This window comes from Babylonia areolata, chromosome 8, assembly GCF_041734735.1.
Source record: "Babylonia areolata isolate BAREFJ2019XMU chromosome 8, ASM4173473v1, whole genome shotgun sequence".
In the NCBI taxonomy this organism is placed as follows: Eukaryota; Metazoa; Mollusca; class Gastropoda; order Neogastropoda; family Buccinidae; genus Babylonia; species Babylonia areolata.
The window spans coordinates 50,224,401-50,231,900 of NC_134883.1; the positions used below are offsets into that span (position 1 = coordinate 50,224,401).

Sequence of the window (7,500 nt, forward strand, 5' to 3'; positions counted from 1 at the left end):
TCTCTTGTCTGTGTCTGTATCATCCTATGAAATATGTCTATAGTGTCTATCTGTTGTCTGTATCATCCTATGAAATATGTCTATAGTGTCTATCTGTTGTCTGTATCATCCTATGAAATATGTCTATAGTGTCTATCTGTTGTCTGTGTCTGTATCATCCTATGAAATATGTCTATAGTGTCTATCTGTTGTCTGTGTCTGTATCATCCTATGAAATATGTCTATAGTGTCTATCTGTTGTCTGTGTCTGTATCATCCTATGAAATATGTCTATAGTGTCTATCTGTTGTCTGTGTCATCCTATGAAATATGTCTATAGTGTCTATCTGTTGTCTGTATCATCCTATGAAATATGTCTATAGTGTCTATCTGTTGTCTGTATCATCCTATGAAATATGTCTATAGTGTCTATCTGTTGTCTGTATCATCCTATGAAATATGTCTATAGTGTCTATCTGTTGTCTGTATCATCCTATGAAATATGTCTATAGTGTCTATCTGTTGTCTGTTGTCTGTATCATCCTATGAAATATGTCTATAGTGTCTATCTGTTGTCTGTATCATCATATGAAATATGTCTATAGTGTCTATCTGTTGTCTGTGTCTGTATCATCATATGAAATATGTCTATAGTGTCTATCTGTTGTCTGTGTCTGTATCATCATATGAAATATGTCTATAGTGTCTATCTGTTGTCTGTGTCTGTATCATCCTCTGAAATATGTCTATAGTGTCTATCTGTTGTCTGTGTCTGTATCATCCTATGAAATATGTCTATAGTGTCTATCTGTTGTCTGTGTCTGTGTCATCCTATGAAATATGTCTATAGTGTCTATCTGTTGTCTGTATCATCCTCTGAAATATGTCTATAGTGTCTATCTGTTGTCTGTATCATCATATGAAATATGTCTATAGTGTCTATCTGTTGTCTGTGTCTGTATCATCCTATGAAATATGTCTATAGTGTCTATCTGTTGTCTGTGTCTGTATCATCCTATGAAATATGTCTATAGTGTCTATCTGTTGTCTGTGTCTGTATCATCCTATGAAATATGTCTATAGTGTCTATCTGTTGTCTGTATCATCCTCTGAAATATGTCTATAGTGTCTATCTGTTGTCTGTATCATCCTGTGAAATATGTCTATAGTGTCTATCTGTTGTCTGTGTCTGTATCATCCTCTGAAATATGTCTATAGTGTCTATCTGTTGTCTGTGTCTGTATCATCATATGAAATATGTCTATAGTGTCTATCTGTTGTCTGTGTCTGTATCATCCTATGAAATATGTCTATAGTGTCTATCTGTTGTCTGTGTCTGTATCATCCTATGAAATATGTCTATAGTGTCTATCTGTTGTCTGTGTCTGTGTCATCCTATGAAATATGTCTATAGTGTCTATCTGTTGTCTGTGTCATCATATGAAATATGTCTATAGTGTCTATCTGTTGTCTGTGTCATCATATGAAATATGTCTATAGTGTCTCTCTGTTGTCTGTGTCTGTATCATCATATGAAATATGTCTATAGTGTCTATCTGTTGTCTGTGTCTGTATCATCCTATGAAATATGTCTATAGTGTCTATCTGTTGTCTGTGTCTGCATCATCATATGAAAAATGTCTATAGTGTCTATCTGTTGTCTGTATCATCATATGAAATATGTCTATAGTGTCTATCTGTTGTCTGTATCATCCTATGAAATATGTCTATAGTGTCTATCTGTTGTCTGTATCATCATATGAAATATGTCTATAGTGTCTATCTGTTGTCTGTGTCTGTATCATCCTATGAAATATGTCTATAGTGTCTATCTGTTGTCTGTATCATCATATGAAAAATGTCTATAGTGTCTATCTGTTGTCTGTGTCTGTATCATCCTCTGAAAAATGTCTATAGTGTCTATCTGTTGTCTGTATCATCCTATGAAATATGTCTATAGTGTCTATCTGTTGTCTGTGTCTGTATCATCATATGAAAAATGTCTACAGTGTCTATCTGTTGTCTGTATCATCATATGAAAAATGTCTATAGTGTCTATCTGTTGTCTGTATCATCATATGAAATATGTCTATAGTGTCTATCTGTTGTCTGTATCATCATATGAAAAATGTCTACAGTGTCTATCTGTTGTCTGTATCATCATATGAAAAATGTCTATAGTGTCTATCTGTTGTCTGTGTCTGTATCATCATATGAAAAATGTCTACAGTGTCTATCTGTTGTCTGTATCATCATATGAAAAATGTCTATAGTGTCTATCTGTTGTCTGTATCATCATATGAAAAATGTCTATAGTGTCTATCTGTTGTCTGTTGTCTGTGTCATCCTCTGAAAAATGTCTATAGTGTCTATCTGTTGTCTGTATCATCCTATGAAAAATGTCTATAGTGTCTATCTGTTGTCTGTGTCATCCTATGAAATATGTCTATAGTGTCTATCTGTTGTCTGTATCATCATATGAAAAATGTCTATAGTGTCTATCTGTTGTCTGTGTCTGTATCATCCTATGAAATATGTCTATAGTGTCTATCTGTTGTCTGTGTCTGTATCATCATATGAAATATGTCTATAGTGTCTATCTGTTGTCTGTGTCTGTATCATCATAGGAAATATGTCTATAGTGTCTATCTGTTGTCTGTGTCTGTATCATCATAGGAAATATGTCTATAGTGTCTATCTGTTGTCTGTATCATCCTCTGAAATATGTCTATAGTGTCTATCTGTTGTCTGTGTCTGTATCATCCTCTGAAATATGTCTATAGTGTCTATCTGTTGTCTGTGTCTGTATCATCCTATGAAATATGTCTATAGTGTCTATCTGTTGTCTGTGTCTGTGTCATCCTATGAAATATGTCTATAGTGTCTATCTGTTGTCTGTATCATCCTAGGAAATATGTCTATAGTGTCTATCTGTTGTCTGTGTCTGTATCATCCTATGAAATATGTCTATAGTGTCTATCTGTTGTCTGTGTCTGTATCATCCTATGAAATATGTCTATAGTGTCTATCTGTTGTCTGTGTCTGTATCATCCTCTGAAATATGTCTATAGTGTCTATCTGTTGTCTGTATCATCCTATGAAATATGTCTATAGTGTCTATCTGTTGTCTGTGTCTGTATCATCCTATGAAATATGTCTATAGTGTCTATCTGTTGTCTGTATCATCCTATGAAATATGTCTATAGTGTCTATCTGTTGTCTGTGTCTGTACCATCCTATGAAATATGTCTATAGTGTCTATCTGTTGTCTGTGTCTGTATCATCCTATGAAATATGTCTATAGTGTCTATCTGTTGTCTGTGTCTGTATCATCATATGAAATATGTCTATAGTGTCTATCTGTTGTCTGTATCATCCTATGAAATATGTCTATAGTGTCTATCTGTTGTCTGTATCATCCTATGAAATATGTCTATAGTGTCTATCTGTTGTCTGTGTATCATCCTATGAAATATGTCTATAGTGTCTATCTGTTGTCTGTGTCTGTATCGTCATATGAAATATGTCTATAGTGTCTATCTGTTGTCTGTGTCTGTATCATCCTATGAAATATGTCTATAGTGTCTATCTGTGTCTGTATCATCCTATGAAATATGTCTATAGTGTCTATCTGTTGTCTGTTGTCTGTGTCATCCTATGAAATATGTCTATAGTGTCTATCTGTTGTCTGTGTCTGTATCATCCTATGAAATATGTCTATAGTGTCTATCTGTTGTCTGTGTCTGTATCATCCTATGAAATATGTCTATAGTGTCTATCTGTTGTCTGTATCATCCTCTGAAATATGTCTATAGTGTCTATCTGTTGTCTGTATCATCCTCTGAAATATGTCTATAGTGTCTATCTGTTGTCTGTATCATCCTCTGAAATATGTCTATAGTGTCTATCTGTTGTCTGTATCATCCTATGAAATATGTCTATACTGTCTATCTCTTGTCTGTGTCTGTATCATCCTATGAAATATGTCTATAGTGTCTATCTGTTGTCTGTATCATCCTATGAAATATGTCTATAGTGTCTATCTGTTGTCTGTATCATCCTATGAAATATGTCTATAGTGTCTATCTGTTGTCTGTGTCTGTATCATCCTATGAAATATGTCTATAGTGTCTATCTGTTGTCTGTTGTCTGTATCATCCTATGAAATATGTCTATAGTGTCTATCTGTTGTCTGTTGTCTGTATCATCCTATGAAATATGTCTATAGTGTCTATCTGTTGTCTGTATCATCCTATGAAATATGTCTATAGTGTCTATCTGTTGTCTGTGTCTGTATCATCATATGAAATATGTCTATAGTGTCTATCTGTTGTCTGTGTCTGTATCATCATATGAAATATGTCTATAGTGTCTATCTGTTGTCTGTGTCTGTATCATCCTCTGAAATATGTCTATAGTGTCTATCTGTTGTCTGTGTCTGTATCATCCTATGAAATATGTCTATAGTGTCTATCTGTTGTCTGTGTCTGTGTCATCCTATGAAATATGTCTATAGTGTCTATCTGTTGTCTGTATCATCCTCTGAAATATGTCTATAGTGTCTATCTGTTGTCTGTATCATCATATGAAATATGTCTATAGTGTCTATCTGTTGTCTGTGTCTGTATCATCCTATGAAATATGTCTATAGTGTCTATCTGTTGTCTGTGTCTGTATCATCCTATGAAATATGTCTATAGTGTCTATCTGTTGTCTGTGTCTGTATCATCCTATGAAATATGTCTATAGTGTCTATCTGTTGTCTGTATCATCCTCTGAAATATGTCTATAGTGTCTATCTGTTGTCTGTATCATCCTCTGAAATATGTCTATAGTGTCTATCTGTTGTCTGTGTCTGTATCATCCTCTGAAATATGTCTATAGTGTCTATCTGTTGTCTGTGTCTGTATCATCCTATGAAATATGTCTATAGTGTCTATCTGTTGTCTGTGTCTGTATCATCCTATGAAATATGTCTATAGTGTCTATCTGTTGTCTGTATCATCCTCTGAAATATGTCTATAGTGTCTATCTGTTGTCTGTATCATCCTATGAAATATGTCTATAGTGTCTATCTGTTGTCTGTGTCTGTATCATCCTATGAAATATGTCTATAGTGTCTATCTGTTGTCTGTGTCTGTATCATCCTATGAAATATGTCTATAGTGTCTCTCTGTTGTCTGTGTCTGTATCATCCTATGAAATATGTCTATAGTGTCTATCTGTTGTCTGTATCATCCTATGAAATATGTCTATAGTGTCTATCTGTTGTCTGTGTCATCATATGAAATATGTCTATAGTGTCTATCTGTTGTCTGTGTCATCATATGAAATATGTCTATAGTGTCTCTCTGTTGTCTGTATCATCATATGAAATATGTCTATAGTGTCTATCTGTTGTCTGTGTCTGTATCATCCTATGAAATATGTCTATAGTGTCTATCTGTTGTCTGTGTCTGTATCATCATATGAAAAATGTCTACAGTGTCTATCTGTTGTCTGTATCATCATATGAAAAATGTCTATAGTGTCTATCTGTTGTCTGTATCATCCTATGAAATATGTCTATAGTGTCTATCTGTTGTCTGTATCATCATATGAAATATGTCTATAGTGTCTATCTGTTGTCTGTATCATCCTATGAAATATGTCTATAGTGTCTATCTGTTGTCTGTATCATCATATGAAATATGTCTATAGTGTCTATCTGTTGTCTGTGTCTGTATCATCCTATGAAATATGTCTATAGTGTCTATCTGTTGTCTGTATCATCATATGAAAAATGTCTATAGTGTCTATCTGTTGTCTGTGTCTGTATCATCCTCTGAAAAATGTCTATAGTGTCTATCTGTTGTCTGTATCATCCTATGAAATATGTCTATAGTGTCTATCTGTTGTCTGTGTCTGTATCATCATATGAAAAATGTCTACAGTGTCTATCTGTTGTCTGTATCATCATATGAAAAATGTCTATAGTGTCTATCTGTTGTCTGTATCATCATATGAAATATGTCTATAGTGTCTATCTGTTGTCTGTATCATCATATGAAAAATGTCTACAGTGTCTATCTGTTGTCTGTATCATCATATGAAAAATGTCTATAGTGTCTATCTGTTGTCTGTGTCTGTATCATCATATGAAAAATGTCTACAGTGTCTATCTGTTGTCTGTATCATCATATGAAAAATGTCTATAGTGTCTATCTGTTGTCTGTATCATCCTCTGAAAAATGTCTATAGTGTCTATCTGTTGTCTGTTGTCTGTGTCATCCTCTGAAAAATGTCTATAGTGTCTATCTGTTGTCTGTATCATCCTATGAAAAATGTCTATAGTGTCTATCTGTTGTCTGTGTCATCCTATGAAATATGTCTATAGTGTCTATCTGTTGTCTGTATCATCATATGAAAAATGTCTATAGTGTCTATCTGTTGTCTGTGTCTGTATCATCCTATGAAATATGTCTATAGTGTCTATCTGTTGTCTGTGTCTGTATCATCATATGAAATATGTCTATAGTGTCTATCTGTTGTCTGTGTCTGTATCATCATAGGAAATATGTCTATAGTGTCTATCTGTTGTCTGTGTCTGTATCATCATAGGAAATATGTCTATAGTGTCTATCTGTTGTCTGTATCATCCTCTGAAATATGTCTATAGTGTCTATCTGTTGTCTGTGTCTGTATCATCCTCTGAAATATGTCTATAGTGTCTATCTGTTGTCTGTGTCTGTATCATCCTATGAAATATGTCTATAGTGTCTATCTGTTGTCTGTGTCTGTGTCATCCTATGAAATATGTCTATAGTGTCTATCTGTTGTCTGTATCATCCTAGGAAATATGTCTATAGTGTCTATCTGTTGTCTGTGTCTGTATCATCCTATGAAATATGTCTATAGTGTCTATCTGTTGTCTGTGTCTGTATCATCCTATGAAATATGTCTATAGTGTCTATCTGTTGTCTGTGTCTGTATCATCCTCTGAAATATGTCTATAGTGTCTATCTGTTGTCTGTATCATCCTACGAAATATGTCTATAGTGTCTATCTGTTGTCTGTGTCTGTATCATCCTATGAAATATGTCTATAGTGTCTATCTGTTGTCTGTATCATCCTATGAAATATGTCTATAGTGTCTATCTGTTGTCTGTGTCTGTACCATCCTATGAAATATGTCTACAGTGTCTATCTGTTGTCTGTGTCTGTATCATCATATGAAATATGTCTATAGTGTCTATGTTGTCTGTGTCTGTATCATCCTATGAAATATGTCTATAGTGTCTATCTGTTGTCTGTACCATCATATGAAATATGTCTATAGTGTCTATCTGTTGTCTGTGTCTGTATCATCATATGAAATATGTCTATAGTGTCTATCTGTTGTCTGTGTCTGTATCATCATATGAAATATGTCTATAGTGTCTATGTTGTCTGTGTCTGTATCATCCTATGAAATATGTCTATAGTGTCTATCTGTTGTCTGTATCATCCTATGAAATATGTCTATAGTGTCTATCTGTTGTC

General features: G+C 33.9%; 1 protein-coding gene across 2 annotated transcripts in view; it reads left to right on the plus strand.

Annotated features, from left to right (window-relative positions):
* LOC143285231 (CD151 antigen-like) overlaps positions 1-7,500 on the plus strand; it is a 118,327-nt gene that overhangs the window by 1,605 nt on the left and 109,222 nt on the right. The window lies entirely within an intron of this gene.